This window comes from Acomys minous, assembly GCF_964271855.1.
Source record: "Acomys minous genome assembly, chromosome: 13".
Classification (NCBI taxonomy): Eukaryota; Metazoa; Chordata; class Mammalia; order Rodentia; family Muridae; genus Acomys; species Acomys minous.
The window spans coordinates 97,755,259-97,782,509 of NC_140495.1; the positions used below are offsets into that span (position 1 = coordinate 97,755,259).

The following is a 27,251-nucleotide window of genomic DNA, read 5'->3' on the forward strand; positions in this document are numbered from 1 at the left end:
GCTGCTGAAATTCCTCAAGCCTATACTTCTGTATTGCTTGAAGGGAGTTCCTGAAATCCTAATATGTTCATCTCAGCCACGTATCCCAATGAAACGAGGAGATAAGCAATGATAAAATGCAAAGAAAAGAGATTTAATCTGTGTGGTCATGTGTGTAAGTACAGGTAAAGGAGCCCAATGGTCTTAGTGGAGGAAGAAGTGGCCTGTAGCATAGGCATGTGCGATGTCAGCTTGGCCAAAGTGTGCTCTGGTTCATCACTGTGTTGGTTTTTGTTTGTTTGTTTGTTTGTTTGTTTCTCTGTATAGCCTTGGCTGTCCTGGACTCACTTTGTAGACCAGGCTGGCCTAGAACTCACAGAGATCCACCTGCCTTTGCCCCCCAAGTTCTGGGAGTAAAGGCGTGCGCCATCACACTCAGCCTTCTTTACTGTGACTGTTGTCACAGTAGGAGATCAGTCTTCTCTCTGATGTAGGGTGCAGCCTCACCTTCATGGATAGTTACCCTAACTAGATGTGCCTGGTTCTGTAAGGCCTCTGCTGGTCTTGGAATCTGTTACCTTCAGGTTTAGGACAATGGCTTCTCTCTGCACTTTCAGCTCTGGAAGGAGATGAGATGGGGAGAGGGGGCAGAGTGTCAGACATACTAACACCCCTTGAACAATTTACATGCCTAGGCGGAGTCAAGGGGAGTTAAACAGATATGAAAAGACAGTAGAGATGCCAGGATCACCTATGGGCCGAAGTGAGGCATCAGTGGAGATGCCAGGCTTTCATCTGACTCTACTTGTGGGCCAAAGTGAGATGTCTGTACTCTTTAGCACAGCAGTTTCCAAGTATCTGATGAGTCAGAATAGCAACAACTTCATTGGCTGACATGAGAAATGGCCACGTGACCAGGAGATTCATGAGAGTGGTACCTGGCACACACACCAAAAAAATGCTTGCACAGCCTGGTTGACCCTTCAGTTAGACCCAGCCTCAAGTTCAAAGTCAGTCTTACATCTACCAGAGTAAATTTCTATCCATTGACACCATTTTATAGGTAACAGAAAATTCCCCTCCACCCTGAACAATCCAACAAACTGGGGATGAATCTCTGATAATTCCCAACAGAGCCTCACAGGATTCCTCCTACATGACTTTATTTGTAGATGTCTGTCCCTAGCATGATGGTACACAGCTCTCAGAAGACTAAGGTAGGATGATTGGTACCCCAAAGCATGTGTGAGTGTGTCTATTCTTGCTTTCCACCCAATATGTGGAGGGTTAGGGTGAGGGGCTCATAATGTCAAAGGCTTCATCCCTCCTTTTCACTACTCTCCTCAGCACGTGTCAGAACGCCACTGGGGACTCAGTAAATACGCATCAAATAAACAAGTCCTTCACCGTGTTTGTATAGTAGTTATACACACGGAAGATGGGCAGCTTGGAACTTTGAAACACAAGGACATAAAAAGCTAGCAACCCATCTCTGCATAGTTGCCTGTTTGTGAGGTGAGAGCATGGAGAGCAAACTCTCTTAGTAACCTTCAGTAGCAGTGCAGTGGCTGTCATGGAATGCTGCACACTGGCTTTCTAGAACTTAAGCATGCTGAGTAACTGCAGTTTCGTAGGCTCCAACACAGCCTCAGTCCTCCAACCACATACCCTCTGCCTCTGCGAGACTCTGAAAAGTTTCCTTTTGAAATTGACATCCTAAAACTCCATGTGCATCTTCTATTATGCAGCATTTTACTTTTTAAAGTGAGGTTTGCTTCACTTAGCATGATGTTTTCTGCTTTCGTCCATGTTGTGACAAATGGCAGGGCATTCTGTTTGTTTGCTTGCTTGTTTATTTGTTTGGTTGGTTGGTTGAGTTTTTGGGGGGTTGTTTTGGGGGTGTTTTGTTTTAGTTTGGTTTTTTTGCTATACTAGAATTTGCCATGTAGACCAGGCTGGCCTCCAACTCATAGAAATCCTCCCGCCTCTGCCTCCTCAGCACTGGGATAAAAGCCATTTGCCATGACACTAGTTATTCTTATTTTTAAAGGCTGGTATACAGATCACAATTTCTTTATCCATTGCTCTGTAAAAAGACATTTAGATTTCCTCCCCATCCTAGCTGTGGCAAACACGCTGTAATGACTATGTTGTTTAGATAACTCCCAGGTGTGATTTCATTTCCATTACAACCCAGAACTGGGGTTAAAGGATCACACGGCAGTCCTGTCTTTAACTTTAAATTTTCTGTTATATTTCATTTTATTTTTGTGAGGACAGAAGGAAGGCAAGTAAACCATAGTGTATGTGTGAAGAACAAGGACAACTTTTGGGAGTCTTTTTTTTCCGTCCAAAAATCTCTGTAGTGCTTTCCATAATGACTAAACCAATGTACACTTCCAACAACAGTGTACAAGGGTTATCTTTTCTACACCCTCACCAACACTACCCTGTAAAGGTTTTGACAATAGCCATCTTAGTATCTCCTGATCTGCTTAGGTTTCTTTTAGCCCCTCATGACTCTGGACATCTTTTCATGTAACTGTTGGCCAAAACATGAAATCACAGAACTACTAGAAGAAGATAGAACAAATTTCTTATGTTACCCAGATCACCTAGAGCTTTCCATGTGGCCCAAGGTGACCTTGAACTGCTGATCCTTGTGCTTGTAGCTTCTAAATACTGACATTATTGACATGGCCCACCATACCTGCTCAGCGACAGACTTGACAATGATTTTGGCAGTGATCTTTTTTTCAAATGACACCTAAAACACAGGCAACAGAGGCAAACATTGTTGAAAATTAAGTAGAACTATTCCAAATGAGCTAATTTGCACCACAAAGAAAGACAATAAGACATGATGGGACTCTTATTGAAACAAGTACCTGAATGGTGTATGAAAATAAATAGAACTTCAATGGCAAAAAGAGACAAAAGGAGAGAGAGAGAGAGACAGAGACAGACAGACAGACAGACAGACAGACAGACAGACAGACAGACATGGAAAAAAGATTTGAATAAGTTTTTCCCACAAATACATTATTTCTTTTAATTTCATAATCTTCTTCCCTTTATTGATATTTTATATGGATTATTAGTATTCTAAAATTTTGAGTTTCTCTCTTTGACAAACAGTAATAGGGCCCCTGTTAGGCCTCAATATTGGTATTTGTCTTTGTATCACCTGATTTTTAACAAGAATTCTGTAAAGTCAGTTTACAGGTAGTCAGTCCCTACCGTCAATATCTAACCACCCGGCATCCAGTCAAATTTGATATCCTCTAATGTTTTACTTTTGCAGTCATAGTGACAAATACATGAGAGAAGCAGGCAGAGGAATTTCAGCTCATAGTTTCAGGGGTTTCAGCCCAGGGCTCGCTGGCCCTGCTGTTCCTAGTCTGTGGTGAAGTTGGCCATCATAGCTGGCCCTGCTGTTCCCAGCCTGTGGTAATGTTGGCCATCATGGCTGGCTCTGCTGTTCCTAGCCTGTAGTGAGGTTGGCCATCATGGCTGGCCCTACGGTTTCTAGCCTGTGGTGAGGTTGGCCATCATGGCTAGCCCTGCTGTTTCTAGCCTGTGGTGAGGTTGGCCATCATGGCTGGCCTTGCTGTTCTTAGCCTGTGGTGAGGTTGGCCATCATGGCTGGCCATCTCTCCTTATATAAGGCTGGGCTTGAACTCAGATCCACTTGCCTCTGGCTCCCAGTGCTGGGATTAAAGGTGTGTGCCACTTACTTAAAATCTTTTCCATTTTCTACCAAATTGATGTGTGTGTATGTGTGTGCACGTGTGTGTGTGTGTGTGTGTGTGTGTGTGTGTGTGTGTCTGTGTGTGTGTGTACTCAGGGTTGGAGAGAGTAAGTACGACCTGCATTACTGAGCTACTACATCATCTCTAGCTCTAACTCCTCCCTGCACCATTTTGATTATAACACTTGAACTCTGTTTTCTAGAAAAGTGGTTTTGACAATAAACTATCTTGGGTATGAAAGAAATTAGTAAGACGCGCGGGATGGGATGAGAAATTGCTTAGGATTTATTTTTAATTGTTGTTGTCCCAAATTTATGTAATTCTGGGGCCCGATTACATCTTTGTTCTGTTTGTTTGTTTTGAGACAATGTAGGTCTTGCCAGGTAGCCCAGACTGGCCTCCAACTTGTCCTCTTCCTGCTCTGCTTCCCCAAAGCGGGGATAACAACTTTACATCACCTGGGTTAGTGGGTAGTGCTTTAGACCGCTGTTGGTCTTTTACCCTTTTAAAGTACATGCCAACTTGTAAACAGGATTGAGAAGGCACAGGGTTTGTCAGCCTGAGATGAGACATTCTAGAAGTAGGCTAAGCAGCTTGTGAAACTGATAAGAGCTTGTGGAGTTTTGCCCAAGGCTATCCCACCTTACGATAATCCCATGTCAGAGCCCCCAACCCTTCCATGATGCTGAAATGCTTCCCCCTTCTAAATTTAGCAGCTCCCAAAATCACATGGCTTTGGGAGTGGCATTTTGACAGTCCCTACTGTAAGTAAGAAAGATGTTAGTGAGCTGCAGGGTAAGAAATTGCTATAGATTTTCTATTGTTCCTGTTGTGAGATACAGGTCAAGAAATTGCTATAGATTTCCTATTGTTCCTGTTTACATGGGACCCTCTCTTTCTGCAGCTTGTACTAGTTAGAGGCGAGGAAAGAACACTGGTTAATTGAATTTGAATATTACTATAGAGTCTTTGCACTCAGCAGTTCCCCAGAGGACAGACCACAGTTGGCATGTCACTCTGATCACAGCAGATAGGCAAAGATGTTTCATAAAGAACAGTGCAAGAGTAACAAGGGATGTATTGATTGGCTCTTTGCATAGGTAGGCAGGAAGACTGGCTCCCTATTCTGATTTGAGAGGTCTAGATTGCTTGCTTCAAAATGTCTGTCTTCAATCTTAGTTTAACATTCTTCCTTTACTGTCATCTCATTCCTGGGAAGAGACTGTCTCCTGAAGTCTCCCTAGTTTGAGAAGGCAGGAGGGCACATTTAGCTTGGAGTAGCTTAGCAGTTGCCATAGCAACCAGAAGCAAGGCCCTAGGGGGATGAAATATTTGGCAGGCATGTTTGTAGCAAGAGGGAAAAGAGACAGGGGAAGAGGTTAGATGAGGTGGCACCATAATTGGTAGCCCTGGGCAGCCATGGTACAGTCACCCATAAGACAAAAAGTTACTTCTCGCTTTAGTCAGGCACAGTCTTCAATTCCTCTATCATAAAGTTAGCCAGCCATTACTCTCTTTGAATTGCTTGGCTCTCTCCTCTGTAACTTCTACACCGTGCCATCCTGTAGTCTGTTTCCAAGACAAATACAGTTTTCCTGAGCAGCAACAAAAGCAATTAGACACTGCCCACCAGCCTTGGCTACAGGACACAAAGGCAGGCAACTGGCCAGACACCAACGTCTTTCTTGCTTTGTTCCCAGAGATTCATCGGGAACAGTGGGTTGCTGGAGGAAGTAGACTGCAGTTCACACACAAAAGATTAAAATTTCAGGAAGTCATTCTTTAAATGAAGGCTTTCAATGTAAGAAAAAAAAAAAAAAAAAAAGAATCGTAACAGAGCAGGAAGAAGCCTTAAAGGACTTTTAGCTCCACGCCCTCCTTTTATAGAAGAACATACCAAAAGCCAGAGGGGTTAATCATGCCCCCTGGCTGCCTAATTAATCTGTAATTTCTAATCATTGCTATGGAAGAACCTAAGAATTCCCAGTGCCTTCCATTTGTATGCATTGAAAAGCCAGTTTGCATATCAACAGGAAATGTTAATGTAGAAGTTAACAATGTTCAATGTGCTTTTGACAAAAGTAGGAGCTGACATGTGCTGAGTCCTACGGTGAGCCAGTCATGGGATAAAAGTGCACACGTCTCACTTCACTCCTCAACAGTCCCCTAAGATTACCATTGGGGGCCAACATTGAAAGAAGCTCTGTCACTTCATTATGGCCAAACAAGCAAGAAACAGACTTAAGGTCTACCTAGGCCCTTACTTCTCCCCACAACACTAACACCATGTCCCCTACTCATTCTACGTCTCAGTTCTCGCTTAGAAAGCCAGGGTTCAACAGTGCTTAAACTCAAAAGCTCAGTGTGACAAGCTAAGGCTGTCTTCATAGAAAATCACCCAAGTAGTACACATCGAACCCCTGCCCTGATCTACCCAATGGACAGGACACTCACCACAGTTATGTGGAGAGCGGGGACTAACTCTGACATGAACTCTGGTGCCCCATATTTGATGACCTCCCCTTGGTGGGGAAGCCTGGTGGCACTCAAAGAAAGAATAAGCAGGCTACCAAGATGAGACTTGATAGTCTATGACCATATAGTGGGGGAAGAGGTCCCCCTCAGTCATAGACCTAGGGGAGGGGAATAGGGTTAAAACGGGAGGATGAGAGGAACAGGAGGATACAAATGATGGGATAACAATTGAGTTCTAATTTGAATTAAAAAAAAATTTATATATATATATATATATATATATATATATATATATATATATATATATATAAAGAAAGTCACCCAGTCCAGCCATCTAACCATATTCCTTAGGAACCCACTCATGAAAATGACCTTTCTCTAAAAATAAATGTAAAACATACCCTTTACACACAGTTTTAAGACTCAAACCGAAGAGAAAAGAGAGAATTAAATTCTTCCGTACTAATCATATCAAGGATCTATATAGCAAGGAAAAATATTTTGTCTTCCAGTTCAAAGACTGTATTTTTTTCAAAAATTAGTGATACCCTTCAGCATTTTTCTACACACATCATTTTCCTTGGGGGAAATTTGCATAGTAATTTCCCTCCACCCAAATTTTCCTCTTTAAGTCATTCACACATCTCTCAGTTCTATGTCTCAGACTGCTCTCTTGCAAGCTACTCTGTCAGGTGGTACACTTTACTGGTAGGTTTCTGGCCCCACCCTGGCCTCATAAATTATTTGGAAAGTGTGTTCACTCTATTCCCCTTAAGCTTCCAAAGACATAAATCATTTCAGTCCATGTGCCCAACTAAAGTCATTTCTTTCTCTTAATGTCACAGATGAAGGGCTGATATTGAAACCATTATCACGGCGACTTAACCGATACATAGGAAAGTCAACAGAGGGTATTTAAAATCGTCGGTGCTCAAGGCATACCTCAGTGGGCCAGCACTTATCTATGCATGCTTGCGGTCTTGGAGTTAATCTCAACACTGCAAAATGAAAAGGTAAACTTCAGAATAAATAAATACATACATACATACAAGAAGGCAAGAAGGGTTAGAGGGTAAAGATGCTTGCTGCCAAACCTGAGGATCTGAGTTCGATGCCAGGAATAGAAGGAGAAAACCAACTCCCACAAGCTGGCCTCTGATCTCCAAGTGTGCTTCCCCATTAATAAATAACTGGATGAAGTTTTTTTTAATGTTTTCAAAAGAATAAATAAATATAGCTTCAGTACTTTGATTGCCCCTATTATAGCAAGTACATCTCATGAGGGCAAGAATTCAGGAAGTCTCTATCCTAAGGATTCTTTCTGCCCAGGACAGTGAGAGTCCTCAGAGGTGCCGAGCTGGCAGCCTCATGTGCAGAGCCTCGCATTGACTTCCTTGTGCCTGTAAGTCCTTTCACCTGGATAAAATTTGCCCTGAGGAAAATGCTGCTAAAGTCATGAAAATGTGTAACTAAGGCACATTCTTTCTAAGTACCATGTGACACCCATCTCCAAAGAGCTAGGTATCCATGGGAACGAAACTATGTGGCCAACCAGGACTTTGGAAGTAAGCCAGGGGGCAGGTGTTGCTCAGTTTCCACAGACTTGATAACATAAAGCTTCCTACACATCTGCTCTTACCATTTCGGTGGTCAGAAGTCTAAGATGGGTCCTGAAGACAGTGTTTTGCTGGAGGCTCTAGGGAAGAAGCTATCCTTGTTTTCCCAGCCTCTTGATGGTACCCTGTGTTTCTATGACCTCTGCCTTGACAACCACACTGCCTTCACTAACTACAACCGCTCTGCTTCCCTTGTGATGACTCTGAGCTCAGTCAGCTAACGGAGAATATTTTCACCGTCTGAAAAGTACTTAATACATTCCAAAGTCACTTTTGTCAGGTAGGGGGGACCATAGATGAGAAGATAGGTGTGTTTAGGGGTGATATCATCTAATCTATTTTAGGCTCTAAAGACAAAGGCATTTCACATCTCTGTAGAGTTGGGGCTATTTGCAGCAAAGATTTCAGTTATTCCCCTATTCTGTTCTGTCTCTTTTTCTACATTGCCTCCCCTGCCCTTCCACTTGGTTCTTTATCTGGATTCCAACCCTGAGTCATCTTGTCTGGATGCATCTTTCCTCCCACAGGCACTAAGACATTGGGAGCAAGGTTCTGCTTCCAGCCACTCTCTCTTTCTCATACCCTGCGCAGGTGTCACCACTGCCTGAGGACACACTGGGAAGCTGGAGTCCTGCTCGGGAGATGCTTTGTGTCAGGCTCCTGAGAGGAGACTTAATCCCTAAGATTTTTCCTTGAGCCCTGGAAATAAAACTTTTGATGGCTTAATTTTGGGAGGGTGAGCCTAAAAATAAAGTTGTTCTTTCTGGCATGAGTTTTGTAGGCACTTTGGTAACTGAGGCAAGTCTGGGATGGCATGCAGAGCAGTTCCATGTCACCTGACTCATGAATTTGCCTGATTCCATAGGATCTAGAAAATGTATAGCTGCCACCTGTTTTGCCATTCCTTTCTCTAAAAACCTTCCACAGCCACGGTTGAACACGATCAGAATCCAATGGCGACGTTATTGCTCGTGAAAAAGGCAACAATGTAACTAGATAGAAAAATCAAAGAGCAATGAAGCATGGGGCATGCAGAGGCTTGTCCGCATCCTTCCACAGCCAAGGTGGACATCACTCATCAGCCAGGTGCGGCTCCCTGCTGTGCCAGCCTTAAAGCCTTCCTTGTCAGACACTACCACTCTGCTAGAGGTGACAAAAATGCAGCTGTACTTTGTGTCCTCCCAAGACAGTCACTGGCTCCCCACATTCCCGCCGGCACGCACTAAGGGTGTTTCTTGTACTGCAGTCCAGCATGAAGAGGATGATGTCGCAGTTTCTGTTCCTGGCAGAACGCTCAAAGAAATGGATTTCTGCTGCTGCCTCTTGTCCATTGGAAGATTGGGTTGGGGCAGCTATCGTATGCTGCCTTCAGCTCCTCCCTGAGTAATGTGTTTGGGTGTTGTTGTTTCTGTTGTTGTTTTCTTCCTTCTCCTCTGTGAAACCTCTGTGCTTTGAATTCCTGCATTAAATATATATAGCCCCAAGTCCCCAGTATTGGCATTATTATTATTATTATTATTATTATTATTATTATTATTATTATTCATCATCATCATCATTTCTTGATTATGTAAGTCTGGATATTTCCTCAAGAAAGATTGCCGCTAGATCCTCCAGGGCTCCCTTCCTACAAAAGACTTGGCAATATTGTCAAACTCTTCAAAGGCAAGGAGGCATAAGAAATAGACTCATCCATTCCTGTCCCCCTGTTGCCTTATGGTTCCTGCTTACAGCAAGCAAGCAGCCTCAGAGGTTAGCAGACCCCCCACTGTGTTTTGACAGGCACTCCTCCATTAAGGCTTCCGATTGCCTGGCCTAATTGAGGGCTACACTCCCGCTCCACAAACACTTCTCCACTCCTCCTTCCTTATACCAAGGCTGCTAGCAAGGAGAAAACACTGAGCTCAAACAGCTCAGTGACAGACAGGCCAGCCTAGCTGACATGGGAGGGGAAGAGAGCAATGTGGCGGTGCCGTGTGATTGCTCTTTATTCAAAGAAAATGATCTATGCGGGTAGCTCCCAAACATCTTAGCTAGGACTCAAGGAGAGTGCTTGCTGTGGCACCCAGCCATCCGGAGGGAGCCTGCAAAGTCCTGGGAGAGGACAAGAGAGTCAAAAGGGCAGGCTTCTTTAGTCTCTCCATCACTCCAGTGTCATTCTCAGTCCCCTCACTAACCTCGCTGCTGGCTCAGCCCTGTGTTGTGCCTGCCCTCCCCAGTGGCTGCCTTAAGAGATAGCTTTCCAGCTTTCGGTGTAGAGACAAGCCTACAGATTGCCCTGTGCTGGCATATACCCACTGAGTGTTTTCTCTACAGCCCCAAGCTCAGGGTCCTGTTAGTGGTCACACCACAGGCAAAGACTCCTGAGATGCCAGCAGAAATGTGCTGAAGCTTTGTCACTGCCTGCGCAGCCAGAACCAAGATGGAGCTGCCAGGATCCTCCTCCGAACCCGACCTCCTTGGGCACTCAGGCAGGGAAGGTTAAAGGGAAGACACACAGATGCGGTGAGGGATCTGTGGCCCAGCAGAGTTTGACAGCCAGTCCCTGCCCAACCCCTACCATGTCACCTATGTCTTAGGGTCTCATAATCTTGATTTAGAGAAGCCAAGGTATAGTAGGCCTTTGCTTATTTATTTATTTATTTATTTATTTATTTATTTATTTAGGTTGAGAGCATGCTTTAAAATAAAGAATATATATACTGCATCCATGCAGCTAGAAGAGGCTGTAAGGTTGATCTCAGCCTGGAGAAGTGAAGCACCCAAAGATGGAGTCACTTTTAGCTCTTCATCTTCTTCTTAGTCCCCAAGTGTCTCTTCCCTACCTCTCCTGCCAGTAAGAATCAAGCTCCCAGTTGACTTTTAAGCTTCTACCTGTAATAGGTGGTATACAGAGGGTACCTAATTAGGGCTGGTGCCTCTTAAGATGGCTATCTTTCTGTTCTTCACTTCTGCAACCTTTTCCTTTCTCGTGCTGTGCATTCTGTTTGTTGTTTGCTCGTTTTGATTCTATGTGCGTCTCTAGAGAGATTCACTCATTTTCAAATCACCTATTGTAGGCTTTCTAAACTCACACCTTGTCTTAATAGGATGCCAGGGATTCAGCAGCTTGCCCACACCACCCCTGGGACAGTGTTAAAATTCATCACCTGGACCCTGTCCTGAGAGTCTCCTCTCAGGTTGGTGTGCTGCTACAGTCACCCTGAAGGGATTTAGTAGACAATCCTCTCGGGCATGTCTCTGACTCTCTGATGGGTCATCTGGATCGTCTAGATTAGGCTAGTTGAAGTGGGGGAAACCCACCCTGAATCCACTGGGAAGCGCCGTTCCATAGGTTGTTTGGGCACTGGGAGGTTATAAGTGCCAGTTGTGGAAGAGACTGAAGAGTCTCGGAGCACTGGGTCTCCCTTATAGTTTGAGTGTGCTACTTTGCATTTAGACATGTTGTAGGTCACACAGCTCTGGAATACGGGGACAATATGCCTAGGGTATACTTGTGAAAGAATATGTTACCTACTTTATGCAAAGTCACTCGGTTCAGGAAAGACTGCTTTTTAAACTGAAGATGAAAGCACAGGGTTGATAGGTAGAAAACAAAGAAGTGTGGCGGTAAATGGTAGCTGAAGATGCCAACACCCAAGTGAGCCACCTTAGCAGCAATGACTTCTTTCAGCTGAAATAAGTTGAGAAAGAGACACATGAAAAGCTTTCTGCCTAAACTCGGGGCCCAAATCTGGAAAGATGCCTACCTTCCGTTCTCTATCAGAAATAAGTTAACCAATGAAGACAACTCTTGACCTTTTTCTGATCACACCTAGACGAGCCAACAGGCATTTTCATACCAACCCTTACAAAGCCATCCCCTAAAACAGAGCAGAAAACTGTCTCCCATTAGTTTCCCGGCTCCTTTGCTGTCTAATATGTTGCTTTCTCTGGAAACCGAAAGCCGTTTTCTTTGTCTTGCCCCTTATACATTAACTGTTCTGTCCTTAAGATGGCATGTAAGCACACATTGCATTGTAACAGTCATTTGATAAACAGATTACTAGCACTCCTGTGGGTTCTGCAAAGCTCATGTTAGTAAACTTCTGTTTGTTTGTTTGTTTCTTGTTAATTTGTCATTTGCCTAATCCACAGGGCCTCTGCAGGACACCCCAAGAGGGGTGAAGGAAAAAGATGTTTCCTTTCTCTACAGCACCTACCAATCTATAAGCCTTGGTTTCAGCACTTTGGCGTCTATTGTGTGGGTTGAATAATATTTACTGAGCACAGAATGCTAAGCACAGTGCTGTGGGAGCAGAACCCAGATCCCTGCTGCTCTGTTAACAAAATAGCTGAAAGTGGGAGCTCACACAAGCAAATGGCTTCCCCCCACCCCCAAAAAAGATCATGAATATAAATCTGCTTGAAGATTTGACAGGGCTGCTAACAGAGGAGCCTGTGCCATCCAACCCCACTTAAGGCCACAGCTCAGCATCAAAGGGCCTCATTCAGCCTGCAGCTGCAGGATCCCCTGGCCACGCCAGGAGTCCTAGGAATGCAAACAGGGCCCAGTCTGGGCCTCTGATACCCTGTCAGCTTTAAGAAAGAACAAGCAGCCATTTGTTAGGGGGATGCCTACAATGACACCACGGGAGAGGGAACTGAATACAAGAAGGGAGCGAGGCCAAGGTCAAAAGGCTGGTGTCGTCTCTGCCACAAGCCTGTGTGACCTCACTTGCTCTCTGGCTTTGGAGACAGTCCGGCAGCAGCAGCAGGGTCCTCAGAATAGAGCAGCAGCTCTTGAATTGGAGTCCTGCAAGCCACAGGTGAGGACTGTTACTCAAAGCCAGGTCAAGGAAACATAGACTTTGTAGGGCAAGAAGGTAAAACCATTTTGGGGAGGATTATTCATCTATATCCAAAAGGGAGGTCTCACACACACACACACACACACACACACACACACACACACACACACACACACACACACACCACACACATACACACATGCCTTTTTTGGCCTTTATTAATCCAGTTCTTCATAATTGCAATGGCAGTAATTTGTTCTTGACCCTTGAATATGATGTTTATGGTCCCTTACCTGCCCTCTACTGCACTCCAGTTATAACCAGAGTGATCTAGTCTCTGCATGCAGACAATTGCTTAACTTCAGCACTGTTGACATTTTGGGCCGCTCCATTTGTGATGAGTGGCCATGCTCTACATTATAGCACAGACCGTATTTGTCCTTTGCATAGAAGCTGCTCTTCCACATGAGGAACTGAAGATATCTCCAGGCACAACTGTACATCCCCTGCAGTTAGAATTATCCTCAGGTGAGGACCACTGGCACAGAGGGAAAAACGGTTTCCATGTACAATTCTTGACCAAATTCCATATAAAATCTGGAAACCAAGATGATTGACAGTCTGTTGCTTGCAATCACTTGCTGACTGGAAAGCAGTCTCCGATGACCATCAGCCAAATTTTCACCTTCAAAACCAAGTAGAGGTTCTAAAAATGCTTAAACCAGGAGCCACATGTGCAGTCTGGCCAATTGTCAGATCTGAGACAATTTTCTCAAGTTGTCGTAGATACTTTTTTTAAAAGATTTGTTTATTTTATATATGTGTGTGTGTGTGTGTGTGTGTGTGTGTGTGTGTTGCCTGCATGTATGTATGTGGAAGGCATGTGTGTAATGCCTCCAGAAGTCAAAACGAGGTTCCCAAATGCCCTGGAACTGGAGTTATGTGACCCCCATGTGAAGCTGGAAACAGATCCCAGGTCATCTGCAATGCAACAAGTGCCCTTAGCTGCTGAGGCATTTCTCTAGCCTCAGAAGTTACATTTTTTTATACAAGATTTTTCTCAGTTAAAATGACAAGACAGGCAGTAAAATGTAATAAATGATCCATTATTTAATATTGAGGTTTTTATTTTAATTTCCTTTTAGAGAAAGCTTTGGAAGACACTTGAGAAAAAACTTGGGTATGAATGCTATCTCAGGCAAGATGCTCGCATCAACGTGGCCACAAGAAATCTGTGCAAGGAAGCTCTAGGAAAAGCCAGGTTCCAGTCGGTGGACATGAGAAACAGCCTGAGCCGTGTTTACGTAATGCAGCCCTGGAGGGTGGGCATCAACAGGAAGGAGCTGCTGCTGAGCCTTCTAACAATGAACCTCAACAATACCATGAGGGGAAAAAGAGGCAACAAGAGATAGTAAGCAACCAACACTTAACAGTGAGTGCCTTTAGTGTGTTTTTAGAAATGTCTTTGTATGTCTAAAATGCTTTACAGCAGAAAGCAAAGGGAAGCACTAATAATAGTAACACCAATAATAAAATCTTCTCATTTGCCCATCATTCCCTCCCTAAGAGGAATGGGAAGGTGAAATTGATGCCACTGTCCCTTCCCCCGGCCTTGCTGTGTAGGATAGTCAGATCCCTCTACAGTTCTTATTATAAAATGTGGTTAGCTACTCAACTCCAGCTTTTGATAGGGGGAGTCTTTTCATCAGTGTCAAGGGAGCCAGTGAGACAGAAGCTTGTTAAGCTACTAGTTGGTCTCAGCCTGCTTATCGTATGTTAGTGGGCACATGCAGTGCATTCACTTACCTAAAATTGTAATATTTTTTTTCAATTGCCTAGAAACACTGAACTAGCAGCTCGGATGATTTGCCATATGCTAAGCACTAGATCCAATTTGTTTATGAAGACTACTCCATGAAAGCTGGGTTTGGAAGGTGACAAAGAGGAAACACTGAGGAAGCTCTTGCTGTAAATATCGCAAGGTGAGATGGGGCCAGTCAGCGCTGTGTCTGGTTAGTGTCCATGCGTGTGCGTGTGCATGCGTGCATGTTAGGGGAAGCACTTGAACTATAACCATCTTCCAGGATGTCATGAGAAGGCAAATATGTGAATTAATTCTTAGGGTAAAGATGCAAAGGGAAAAGCTATGCCAAGTAAAAACAGGAAAAGGCATTTGGAGGCTCGGGCATGGCACCTCAGCTCAAAAGACAACAGAAAACACCAATGCACCTGGCAGGTTAAAGAAAAAAAAATCATGATGCAAGATGAAATTTCAGTGAGTCAGCAGGATAGTCAGTGAGGCTGCAGAAAAGCTCAGAGGCACTAGACAAATAACTTCTGGAAAATCCGGTAAGAACAGTCCTGGTGTAGGACGTGGCGCATGCCTTCAATCCCAGCATTTGGGGTGTCTCTATAAATTGGGGGCCAACCTGGTTTATACAGAGAGTTTCAGGCTATCCAGGCTACATGGTTAGATTTTGTCTCAAAAAAAAAAAAAAGAAAGAAAGAAAGAAAGAGAGAGAGAACGGGGAAAAGGAAGGGGAAAGAGAGGGAGGAGGAAGAGAAGGGGAAGATACAGGGAGAGTGAGAGAGAGAAGGAAAGAAAGAGAAGGGAGGAAGGGAGTAGGAATAAATGAATGAATGAATGCTCAGTCCTGCATACCTGCCTAATGCTGACAAAATACTGGCTCTTTGCTAAGCTATGCTCTGTTTCTGGTTTGGTAGCCGCAGTGAGAAGAGGCCATCACTGTGTCACACAAAGAATGGTGCAAACCCTGGTCCTCTGAAAAACACCTCAACGGGAATTCACTTAGAAAGCCAAAAGGGCAGTTGGTTCATGCCCAGACTGAATACACACACACACACGCACACACACACACACACACACACACACACACACACACCCCACTCCAGCAATGCTTAGGAATCTCCTGTGCCTGGCTTTCAGTTCCTGCCAAGTGTCACTCCAGGGGCTACCGACTATAGATTGAATTCGCAAAGAAGTACTGGACCTTTATCAGCCTTATGCTTAGCATACGCTACAGTAGGAACTGACCGCTCTTTGCTTGCAAAAGAGGAACTTAAAACTCAAAGCCAAAGATCACAAAACAAGACTCAAATTCTGTCTCCGGCGACACTCCTTCCCATTATCCTGCAAGCTAGGGAGGGCTGCCTTGGGAGCAACTAGTGCATACCCCCGGGGTCCACACACACACAGCACAAGGACTTAGATAGGCCTACCCAATTAGACTGCCGAGTCCTACCCAGCAAAACCCATCCAGCCTTAAAGGACAAGTGAAAAGGCAGAGGTGGTAGCTGACTACAGTGCAACAAAACAGCGTTTTCCATGCCGAAGAGAGCAGTTGTGCATATGTACTCAGCAGTTGTGACAGCATGCCCAAGGCCCACACAAAATCATGCCAGGAAAACAAAATCCCAGCAGGAGGTGGGGTGTGGGCATTAATTGGCACCATTAGCAGAGGCACTATTGATAACTGATGGTTGCTGAAGAAGGGAGTCAGTTCTCTTCAGGAAACTAAAACCTCAGACGGTGCCCATGCTCTGGCAGTTGGTCCTAAACCCAAGCACAAACAGGCAGAATTAAGTGGACTTGGGTTAAATACAAAGACACAAACAGATCATACTGGGAGAGGAAAGTGGTGGGGAAGGGCTAGATTGAACCAAAATATATTTATATGCATTTATGAATTTCTCAAACAATAAAAAAAATGGGGAAAGAAATAGATTTCAGCTTCAAACAGCTCAGGTATAAGCAGGGGACTCCAGTGGGGACTGTGTGTGTATGAAGTTAAGGGGCAAACGGAAGAGATCTGTCTGAGGAGCTACCCTAGAAAAGAAACTATATCCACGAAGTCATGCAAACATCTGGCGTTGCCCTCATCTTTTAGCTAAGGGTACCTGAGGCCAGCGTTTCGCTGTTCTCAGTAAATAAGTTCTCAGGAGAATTGCCTCTCTCCTGAAAGTATCCATTTCGGCCAGCTCAGGAGTTCTTGGGGCACGCAGCTAACTTTTTGATTCCCTTACTCCTGCCTGTCTTAATATGCAACATAGAGGAAATTGGACCTCAGTGGTAATTGGGTTCTAGCCATTGCCCTGGCAGAACTGTGTCATGATTCTCAAGTGACAGTCAGCCTCTCTAGGTTTGGTTCAGTTCCATGGGAACTGAGGGAGACTTCTTAACATGGATTTTTCTACTACCCCCATGTCATTCTGTCAACCTTGGTAAGGCAGAATTAAAAAAAAAAAAAACTATTTTGGCCTTCCAGAATTCTACCTTTAAAGCCATCAACTGATGCATGTGCCCTGGAGGTTCACTGATCTTCACAGAGGCAGGGAAGAATTCTAGCCTCCCCTTCTAGAAACTTCCCATGGAATTCACAGAGCACATGGCATGACCTGAAACTACACACTCTCTCAGCGGCCTCACTTGTAGTTCTTTTTCCCATAGCTACTTTGTGTATTAGTTTGCTGATGACTCACATTGATATCAAAGTGGGGTGGAGGAGCTACTTGGAGTGGAGACAGAAGGGGGAGAGCTGGCATCTCTATGTGAGTTTGAGGAGGTTGTGACTTTGTGTTAGGCTCATGAAGGGCACTTCTCTTGTTCCTTTCCGGAGTTTCTTTCTTTTGAGGGATTTCATATATGAGTAGTGAATTTACACCATTTCTTCCTCATTCCAATGCCTCCTGTGGAAAGAGAGCAAGCTTCTACTTCTCAAATTCATGACCTCTTCTTTATTTTTGCTTACACACACACACACACAATTTACTGTTGCTCCTGTGTCTATGTTGTTAGGGATTACCACATGATTAGCAGGCTCATCAGCTGCCTGGGACTCTTCATCTAGGGATGGGGACTTGTAAGATCTCCCCGCCCACCCTGGCATATGAACTGACGTCAGCGTGCAGGCCTTGTTCAGGCAATCGTATTGTTGACAGTTGCAGCTTTCCTGTTATAGAGAGAAGTCACAACCTCCACGTGGCAGATGTCCTGGACCTCCTTTGGCTCTTACAAACCTGCTCTCCACTCCTTCATAATTATTCCTGGAGCTTTAGGTGCAGAGGCTGTGTTGTATGTCACCCAGGGATAGACACCCCACAGTCATCGTCCTCTGTATTTTTTTTAATCAATTGAGGTTTACTGTAATGGTCTCCTGCTGCTGAAAAAATAAGATTCTGTGGTAAAGGTCAAGAGGTACAGTTCTCTATGGGTATGAAGATAAATACTTAGATTGTGGTTAGAAATTATACTGGTTTAGAAGCTTTGACAGTAGTGTGTTCACCTCTTGGGTCCATGATCTTACCAGCTAACTGGCAGTTGGCTAAGTTTCCGGTATCAGGCATGGATTCCCTTCTATTAAATGGGCCTCATACCCAATTAGATGACTGGTTAACCATAAAATATAGGTGCCGTCACTGTGCCCTTGAGACGTCCTGCTCTGCTGGTCATTGTCATGGTTTACAGGCTTTGCCGGTGGATAAGGCTGCTGGTTGTCAGCCTGCGTAGCCCGTTTGGATTCTGTGAGAGACAGTCCCCAGAGGGCGGGCTTCCAGGCCGATTCCTCCAAGTCTTGTGTCTGAAATATGAGATGAATCTCACCTTCAGGTTCTGGGACACGACCTAAAGCAACAGCAGGTGCCTTAATTGGTTGGGGAAATGCTTTGGGACTCTTATTAGGTACTCTGCCGCCCCAGGGGAGGTCACTGTCATTCAAGTAGCATAACTTCATTTAAATCAGTTATATATGTACCCACAGATACTTACACATATAGTTTATGTGTGTTTTAAGTAATAAAATAAAATAAAATAAAATAAAATATGTCCATAAGGCTTTTTCAATCATCCTCAGTGTTCTTTATCTGTCCCTCACCCATCCCTGTCCCTCAGTATTGCCGTCACACACACACACACACACACACATGCACACACACACACACACACACACACACACAAAACCCAATGTCTTAACTGAGATACTGTCCATTTTTAATCTCTCAATGACCACTTCAAGACAGACAGTGGAGTTGTATAGAGCAGGGCATCGTAACTCACCAGTGAGTCAGGCTGACCCTGAGCATTACGGTCCTACCTAAAACAGATTCTCTTTGAAGCAAGCGCCCAGCCTACTGACAGGCTCTTATTTTTTTTATCAGCTCTAATTCGTTTTACTGTCATGGGGTGGGGGCATGGCAATAGGGATAAAAATAGTCTCGTGAATTTTATGTGCGAGAGTGTACAGGACTGTAATAATATGATTATATCTGGAACATAAATATTTATGAACCCTAATAAAACTGTCTAAGACTCTGAGATTATATTTTCCCATAGATTCTCATTATATTTATAATAACCTGCAGTTAGATGTATGGTTGGGTCAGGCAAAGAGATGGGAGAAAAATAAATGGTTGCCCACTGTATTCTGTTATGCTGCAACTCAACCCTGCGAATACAATTCTTAATTTATTTATTTACTTACTTATTTATTTAATCATTCATGGTTAGAGGGGAGATTTGGGGATACTGGAATGTTACTATTCACTGAATGAAAAGTTCCCAGGCACCCCGAGGCACCTCTGATTTCTCACACACAGAACTGAATTATAAAATAGTTCTGAGCCACCTGTGAGAGTCACTGGTTTGGATTTTGTTGCAGAGCCAAGGTCAATGTGCACAAAGCAGGTGAAACAAAATCAGGGTAAGGGAACAGAGCATGGATGAGCTGTGAGCTCACAGGTACAAATCTGTCTAACGTTCCAGCTTTGCGGGCACTCCAAGTCACACAGTGACCTCAGGCAGGTCTAAGTTTGCCTTTAAAATTAAAGGACTGCTGGACTTCAGCCTGGAGCTCTTTAAAACCTAATACATGTCTCAGTTTTATAGTCAGAAAAATCCATACCGGAGTGGTATTTCTTCTCTATACTATGCAGAAACACCCTGGAAACCAATTGCAGTGTCATCTGCTAAGATGCCAAGTTATTGCTGAGCTGAGAATGCTTCATTGATGAGAAGTCCTTGGTAAGAAGATGAGGATGGATGGTCATCCCGTGGCTGGTCCGGTGAGCCATGTGGTGCACGCCTTTAATCCCAGCACTCAGGAGGCAGAGGAAGGCAGATCGCTGTGAGTTTGAGGCCAGCCTGGTCTACAAAGTGAGTCCAGAACTGCCAAGGCTACACAGAGAAACCCTGTCTCAAAAAACCAAACCAAACCAAAACAAAACAAAACAAATTCCTGCACCAAAAGTCAGAGCCAGTGCGTGATCCGTGTTAAGAAGAATAAACAAAATAGCATAGGCCTGAGAGTTTGTGGGGAGCAAAGAAACTGCCCATACAGAGAGGTACAAGAAACCAAAGGGAAGAAGTTAGAGGAGTCCTGGGGTGTGATGTTTAGGGGGGCACCTGCTGGAATCAGCTGACACTTTTGGCATGGGGTAGCTGCCCTGCTTCTGCAGCAGGCATTTGGCAGACCCTCAGAACTTAACCAGTATGGATGCCAGTCTTGTCTCTGGACGCCTGGCCACAGCATTGTACCCTCATCTTGGCCCACTCATCTCAGCACTTGCTAACCTGAGTGATGGGCAGCAATGGTTAGATTAATGGTCTTGGAAACATCCTTAATATTCTTCGCATCTAAGCTAATCCAAACTAACATTGATTTTTTAGCATTTTGTGCTCCTGTTTTGTTGAGGTACAGAACACAACACTCCACAGTACCTCGGGTGTGCTGAGTGCTTTTGAGCTGAAGGGAAAGAGAGGTCCTCAAAACCTGTCACCTGCCCCCTCTCTCTCCCTCATGGTCACTGGTTGAGTTTCTTTTCTGTTGCTGAGATAAAACGCTGACAAAAACAACTTGGGAGGAAAATGGTTTATTTCACCTCATGTTTCCAGGCCACAGTCCATCACTGAGGCAAGACAAGGGCAGGAACTCAAGGCAGGAGCCCAAAGGTGGCACTGCCTGCTCTTCTGTGCACCCTTCCCTCAGACCAGGGAAGTCACGCACAGCTGAGGGAGTGCCACGGGAACCACGGAGCATGCTGATCGCTGACCAGCTCACTTTGTACCTCGCATTCATGCTTAACCAGCTTTCTTATCCACCCTAGGGGCACCTGCCTGGACCATGGCACCCCCCTCCCACTCAACTATAACCCCCTTCATCAAGACAGTGTGTCACGGAAATGTCCACAGATCAGCTTTACAAGAACAGTTACTCAGTGGAGACCCGCTCCCCGCCCCCTGTCCCCCTCTCTCTTCTAAGGCTGTGTCAAGTTGACAGTCAGTGCTGACTGACTAGGGCAGTCATAAAAATCAGAGTCTTTCTTCTCCAAATGATAGAAACTAGGCTGCTTCTTCCAGAGAATGGGCCACAAAACTCCAAAAGCTCACTCCTTCCCCCCCCCCCCTCAGGCAAGAAGGAAGGGATGCTTACTGCACACAGCTTTTCAGGCTTGCCCTCTGCCTCCACCATTATATCCAGCCCTTTGCCCCATCGTTTCCATGTGGCCGTTCTTCTTCATGGAAGCCAAGCAAAGAAATAATTTCCTCGGGGTACTTAGGTGTTTCATGCCTAAACCCCACAAAGCTTTAGGTAATGCTGTCTTGATGTTGGTGTTTTGTTTTGTTTTTTTCTCTTTCTTTCATTAATTTCTTTTCTTGCAGGAGTTGGGCTGTGATTTTCTTGGTACATAAAAGGACGCATCTCCTTTTAGGCCCACTAATACTAATGATCTCCTAGTCAAAACCGCCCTGTTCTCATTTTTTTATCATTAGATCCGCTGGGCTAACTTTCCCTACACATTAATTTCAGATTTTTCTAAGAAAATCCTCATCCATTCTCACACATCCAGGTACTTGACCAGTTAACTTAATCTGCTACTCCGGCAGCCAGCACCCAGGCTTCATGGGATTTTCCAGTAGGTTTTCATCACAAGACAGCCGCTCCTTAAAACCCTTCTCTTGCACATCAGGATGACCTCCCCGAGTTCACGCGCTGTCTTCCTTACATATTTCTTTTTCACCCCAGAAGCCTGAGGATTAAACCCAGCACCTGGAAAACTATGGAAAAATCAACAAATAAGCCGCTGAATAAACAAATGAGTGACTGAGTGAGGAGGAAAACGAATGAATTGCTTCAGTGGGTATCTTTCCTGAGGGACATGCATTGCTTCCTTGTGGGTTCCACACCCGGGTTTATGAAAACAAACTGTCTTAGCTTAGATGGTCAAGGACCCATCACTTAAACCTAGCATGTTCTAGTTATTTAACTGTTATCTACCTTGAAAAGCTCATTAGCCAGTAGAACTACCAGTGTCACGATGAGCTACCCATTTCAGGCTAGGGCATGTCTGCCATCTACTGGTTATATGGCTAGGACTGAGACATCATCATTTCCTTTCATCCGCATTTTCATTTTCTCTGGAATTTTTTTCTGAGTTGTTGAAGCTAGGAAGGGGGGCCCGGATCCCTAGAGGCTCAACCGCTTCATTTTCCAGCCATTTCCCCTGGAGTGTAAATGATTGTAAACGTTTGTATGCCTAACTGATGGAACAGGCTCTGGTTTTGGTTCTTGGTCATGACTCTGGAAGCCAACAGAAGCACATCTGGAGAACAGTGCCGACGTCAACAGTTCCTAGGGGAATGGCGAGGCTGGGCCTTGTTTCAGGTTATGTGCCAGGACTCTCTTACTCCTCTGTAAAGCCCCTCATATCCCAGAAAGCAGATCTGGTTTTTTTGTTTTTTGGGGGTTTTTTTGGGGGGGTTTTGTTTTTTGTTTTTGTCCAAGGATTTCCTGGCTCAGAAAACAGCTGTAAAGGATCCTGCGGGAAGTCAAGGCTTGGAATTCACACCAAAACTTTTTGGCAAAACAGATGTGTGGGACATGTGCAGTGTGCCATGAAATCTCACGGCATCAGCAAACAAAGCAGTCATTTGCGTTCCAAAGTGCTAAGATCTCACGTGGAAAAACTGACAAACAGCATTTGAAAGAGCTGGAGCCGGAACATTAATCAGAGTAGCCAGGCCTGGGGAAAGCATTCCAGGAGGGCCTCAAATGTGAACCTGGCAGAGTCAACTATGGGAACATTAGGTTTTCCAGTGGGCACATGTTTTAATTTTTCAGCTGCCTCTTGAGACTGACTTTAACCATTGTCATCCTCTTACTGCGTGGGCTGCGTGGGAAATGCCAGTTAACATTCCTGGGACCAGTGCAGAGTCAAATCAAATCAAACACCTCAACACCTGCTGGCCAGAGTCTCGGCCTGTAATTCTCAAAAGCAAATGCTTCAAAAATAAAGAAAAGGAGGTGAGGCTGCCCACCGAGTCCTCCAGAAACAATTGTCTGAAACAGGGCTCTGAAAGCCATTGAAGAGCTAATGAGGGCAGGCAGGACAGTCATTTGGGTCTGGGACTTGGAAAAGAATCAACTTCCCCCAAGGCAATTGTTGTCCTGGAAAACCTGGTAAGGAAAGAAAAAAAAAAAGCTATAGGGGCCCTAAAGGGTTAGAACAAATGAACAGTACTTTTTTTTCTGGAAAAAAAATAAGCAGATGAGGGAGATGTGAATGTTCATTCAGTTAATCTCTCCTCATGATGATCATGCTTCCTAGCCGCTCCCCATCCCCAGAGAGGTCACTGTTTGGGCCTGAATCCCGGTGGTGGACTCTTTCCATCTTAGCTCAGTACGTGTGGTCATGAACAAGGGCAGTTTCTAGACGTCAGAACTCTAGCAGGCAGTGTAGACACCAGGAGAGAGACAGAGACAGAGAGAGAGAGACAGACAGAGGGAGAGAGACAGAGAGACAGACAGACACAGAGAGAGAGAGAGAGAGAGAGAGAGAGAGAGAGAGAGAGAGAGAGAGAGAGAGAGAGACAGACAGACAGACAGACAGACAGACATAGTGTTTTTTTTTGTTTTTTGTTTTTGTTTTTGTTTTTTACTCTGAAGCTCAGAGCCTGCTTTAAATGAGCACTCAGAGGTCAAGATGACTCATTCATGCCCAGAGGAAGGTTTTTTTTTTGTTTTGTTTTGTTTTTTTTAGGGTTTGGCCATCATTTCTGTTCCTCCTTCCCTATTAGAAAAGAGCTCAGAGTTCTTGGAAGTTCTGGACTATAAGTTAACCTCAGCTGCCCCGGACAGACTGGAGGCCGTGCTAACTGCAGGAGCCAATTCTGCTGCAAGACGGACATAAAAGCACTAGACCTTTCCACACCCACTCCCTTCTCTCATCCCCATCGAGTAGGTTCAGGGGGACCTGGTGTCCCCCACGAGCCTTTCCATCTTTCCACACCTGCCAGCATGGTTCTTTTTCACTCCCACTTATGCCCGCTGTAGGATGTACTGACTACAGATTCTCTTTTGTCGTTCTGTGTTTCATAGCGTTAGCTCATCGTCACCCATCAGCATAAAGCAGATCAAACTAAACACATAGACTTGACACCGGGCGCCACAAAGTTACTGACAGGTAGTCTCCATCCCTGGCCCTACAAGTGAGATATATGCGGTGGTGACATTATCACGCTGGAAACAGCATAAACACTACACATTTACAGATCTTTGCATGCACCCCAAATGGCTTTGCTTAAATCCTGACTTGATTTAGTCACAGTTCAAATGATTTTTTAAAAAATCCCACCTTGTATTCATTCACAGTGACTGTCTGTAACTGTTTCAAAATAAAGCCATGTACATGCAGTTCCTATACACACAGAAAGACGTAAGTGTGAGGGCTCCGACCTTCCAGACTTACTGTGCTCATACCTGCTACTTCCAGGCTGGAAGACCTGTGTGAGGCACTGACCCGGCTTCTCCATCTATAAATACAGATGGTAAGTAACAGAACCTGCCTATTAGAGTGTGGCTGGCAATTAGCTGTGGTAGAGCGGCTTCTATTCTCTATGTACGTGAGGCCCTGTGTACAGCCCACAGCAGGAAAAAGGGGGCTATACACAAAATTCATTTAGCAGTGACTGGTGCATTGTAAATTATATTGTTTTCAAATATACAGAGTCATTTTCTTATGCATGGCAGGCGTTTCCATGCACACTGGCTCACTAAGTCATAATTACTGTAAAGTGTAGGTATCGCTGTCCCCATTCTGGAAATGGATGGCTCTCCTGAAGACGACCTCCCTAAGTCTGGAAACAGAAGAAATGTTTTGCTTTTCCATACCTCGGCTCTTGACACTATAAAATGAGCTAATTCTGCATTGCTTTTCATCATCTTCCTTCCCTCCTCTCCCTCCTCCTCCTCTTCCTCCTCCTTCCCCTTCCCCTCCTCCTTCTTTCCTCCTCTTCTTCTTGTTCTTCTGGTTTTGTTTTCTTTTTTTGTCTATTTTTTTCAATACAGGGCTTCTCTGTGTAGCCTTGGCTGTCCTACAGCTCACTCTGTAGACCAGGCTGGCCTAGAACTCAGAGATCTGCCTGCTTCTGCCTCCTGAATTGCTGGGATTCAATGTGTGCACTGTCTCCTCCCAGCCCGACTCTACCTTTCTTGCCTCCCTTTGTTGTCACTGTCCACTAAGTCTTAGTCCGCAGTCCCCAGTTGTGGATGACTCCTCCATCTGTATTAACTCCCCACATCACAGCTATCGGCCTCCCTGGGCTCCTCCTCTCCAATGGCCCAGCCATGCCAAACGTTGGACGTGTGTGTTTATTGTCCTTCTAGGGACCTTTCTGTCACTCAGAAAACGTGCTCTACTGCCAAAGTCAAGACACCTCACAACTTTTATCCTTCTGGGTGGTTCACTCAGGTATTGTGACTGCACCTCTTGGGATTCTCTGGATGAGCCTTTGACGTCCCCCATCCCACTGACTCACGACATTAGAATTTCTTCTACGCCTCCTCCCTTGTTCTGCTTCGTGTTTACGTCTAGGCGCTTCAGCAAGCCATGAGCCTCCTCTACTTCTTGCTCTGATTCCCTTTCATTATATCTTGGCCTCCCTCAGACAATGCAACCACCCAGGCATGGTTGCTGAGCATCCTTGTGGAGACCAAGATGGCAGATAGTTGCTATTCCATTTTCGTACAAATCACTACCCAGCACCATTTTGAATTAGTTTTTTCCTGTCACCTTGTAGGGATTCCGTGTTTCCTCTACTGTCTTTGGTCCTTCAACCTCACTAAATCCCTCAATACTAAAGGAAGAAGGCATCAACTCCCACATCACAGAGAAGACAGAACCCTCCGAGGGAACCAACTGCTTCCTCACAGCCCATTCACAGAGCCTCATACAGATAGTCAGTCCTTTTCCCATCTTGCCTTCTTCCTTGGGGAAAAGGGTTTTCTTCCTCCCAAGCTTCCGCCTCTGTCAATTTCCTGTTGTGCTACACAAGGAAAGGCTCTTGTTTTAGAAATTATCTGTAGAAGAAATCTCCTGTGTATTGTATGGATGCAACACCTGTCAGTTATAAATCCTATGGCCTATGGCCAAGACAGGAAATAGGTGGGACTTCTGGTAGGCAGAAGGGTTTCTGGGTCAGGCATGGGGGACTAAGCCATGAAGATGTGATGCATCATACCTGAGCTCAGGTAACCAGCCACTTGCCTGAATTTAGATGAGTATAATGGGTTAATTTATATGATGAGCTATTCAGAGAAAAGCCTAGCTATATGGCCTAGGTATTTGTGCTATATGTGATGAATCTCATGAATCGTTATCCCAGGAGCTAAGGATGGGAGGAAAAATCCACCCTGGAAGATAATGACCTACTACTACCATTATCCCCTCTGCTCCACCTCAGATCTCCTACTTTTCCATCAGATGCTGAAACGCACTAAAACTTTTCTCATCATTTAAATCTGAAACAACATTAAATGCTATATTTACCTATTCCTACCTCACAAAAGAACAGCCCACTCTGAGAACACTGAGACCGCCAATGCCGTTTACTCAGGTGCCGTGTGTTCTGAAGCACTGGACCTGCCTACATATTAAGATGTCCTCATGTGTGGCCTGGGACCACTCTGTCCAACGTGTACCTCCTGGAGGATTGTATTAATTTATTGATAAGTCAAGGGTGCCTATTGATGCTCCCAAAGTATGGTTTCTTCGAGACCCAAATGATAAGAAGAAATGGTTGGACATGTCTCGTCTGTCATCTGGTTGCTAGCTCATAATAACCAATGGTATTCCACCTTCCCAGCTTCTCATATTCTCCCCCTGCCCCACCCCTACTTCTTATCAGCCATGTAAGGAAAATGGCAGATCTCAACCTATTGCAAGTCTCCAATTGCGGAGGGAAGATGCCACAGAAATAAACGCCCAAGTTAGCCATCCTTATGGGACTCTAACTCCCTCCCTGGGTACCAGGAAACTGTGATGTGTACAGAGTAAGAGAAAAAGAAAAAGAAATTAGTGGGAGGAGGAGGGGAGGAAAGGAGTGAATCATTGTAGGGGAAGACTCAGAGATCCAAGGAAAATCGCAACCATGCAAGCAAGGATTCCTACACAGGAGAAAGCATGGAGGCCTGGGGGATGCTGGACGCTTCCACAGGAAAGAGACCTGGAGATGGAGAGGAAGTGAGGGGAGAGTGAGCATTGTAAGCAAGATAAAGAGGAGCTGTTCTCTGCCTGTCAAGAAGAGTGATGTGGGGTACAGAGAGCATGCATCAACACTCAGTCCTCAA

The 27,251-nt window shown here is 44.8% G+C and overlaps 1 long non-coding RNA gene across 3 annotated transcripts in view; it reads left to right on the forward strand.

The window, feature by feature from the left end:
* The window catches only part of LOC311581577, a 302,265-nt gene that overhangs the window by 163,843 nt on the left and 111,171 nt on the right, over positions 1–27,251 (forward strand). For 2 of the 3 annotated variants that reach the window (XR_014773803.1, XR_014773805.1), the window contains 2 exons: positions 13,758–14,044; positions 14,452–14,594. This is a non-coding gene — a long non-coding RNA (uncharacterized lncRNA). Of the gene's footprint in view, positions 1–7,051; positions 7,220–13,757; positions 14,045–14,451; positions 14,595–27,251 lie in introns of all 3 variants that reach the window. The other variant, XR_014773804.1, reaches the window with a different exon arrangement.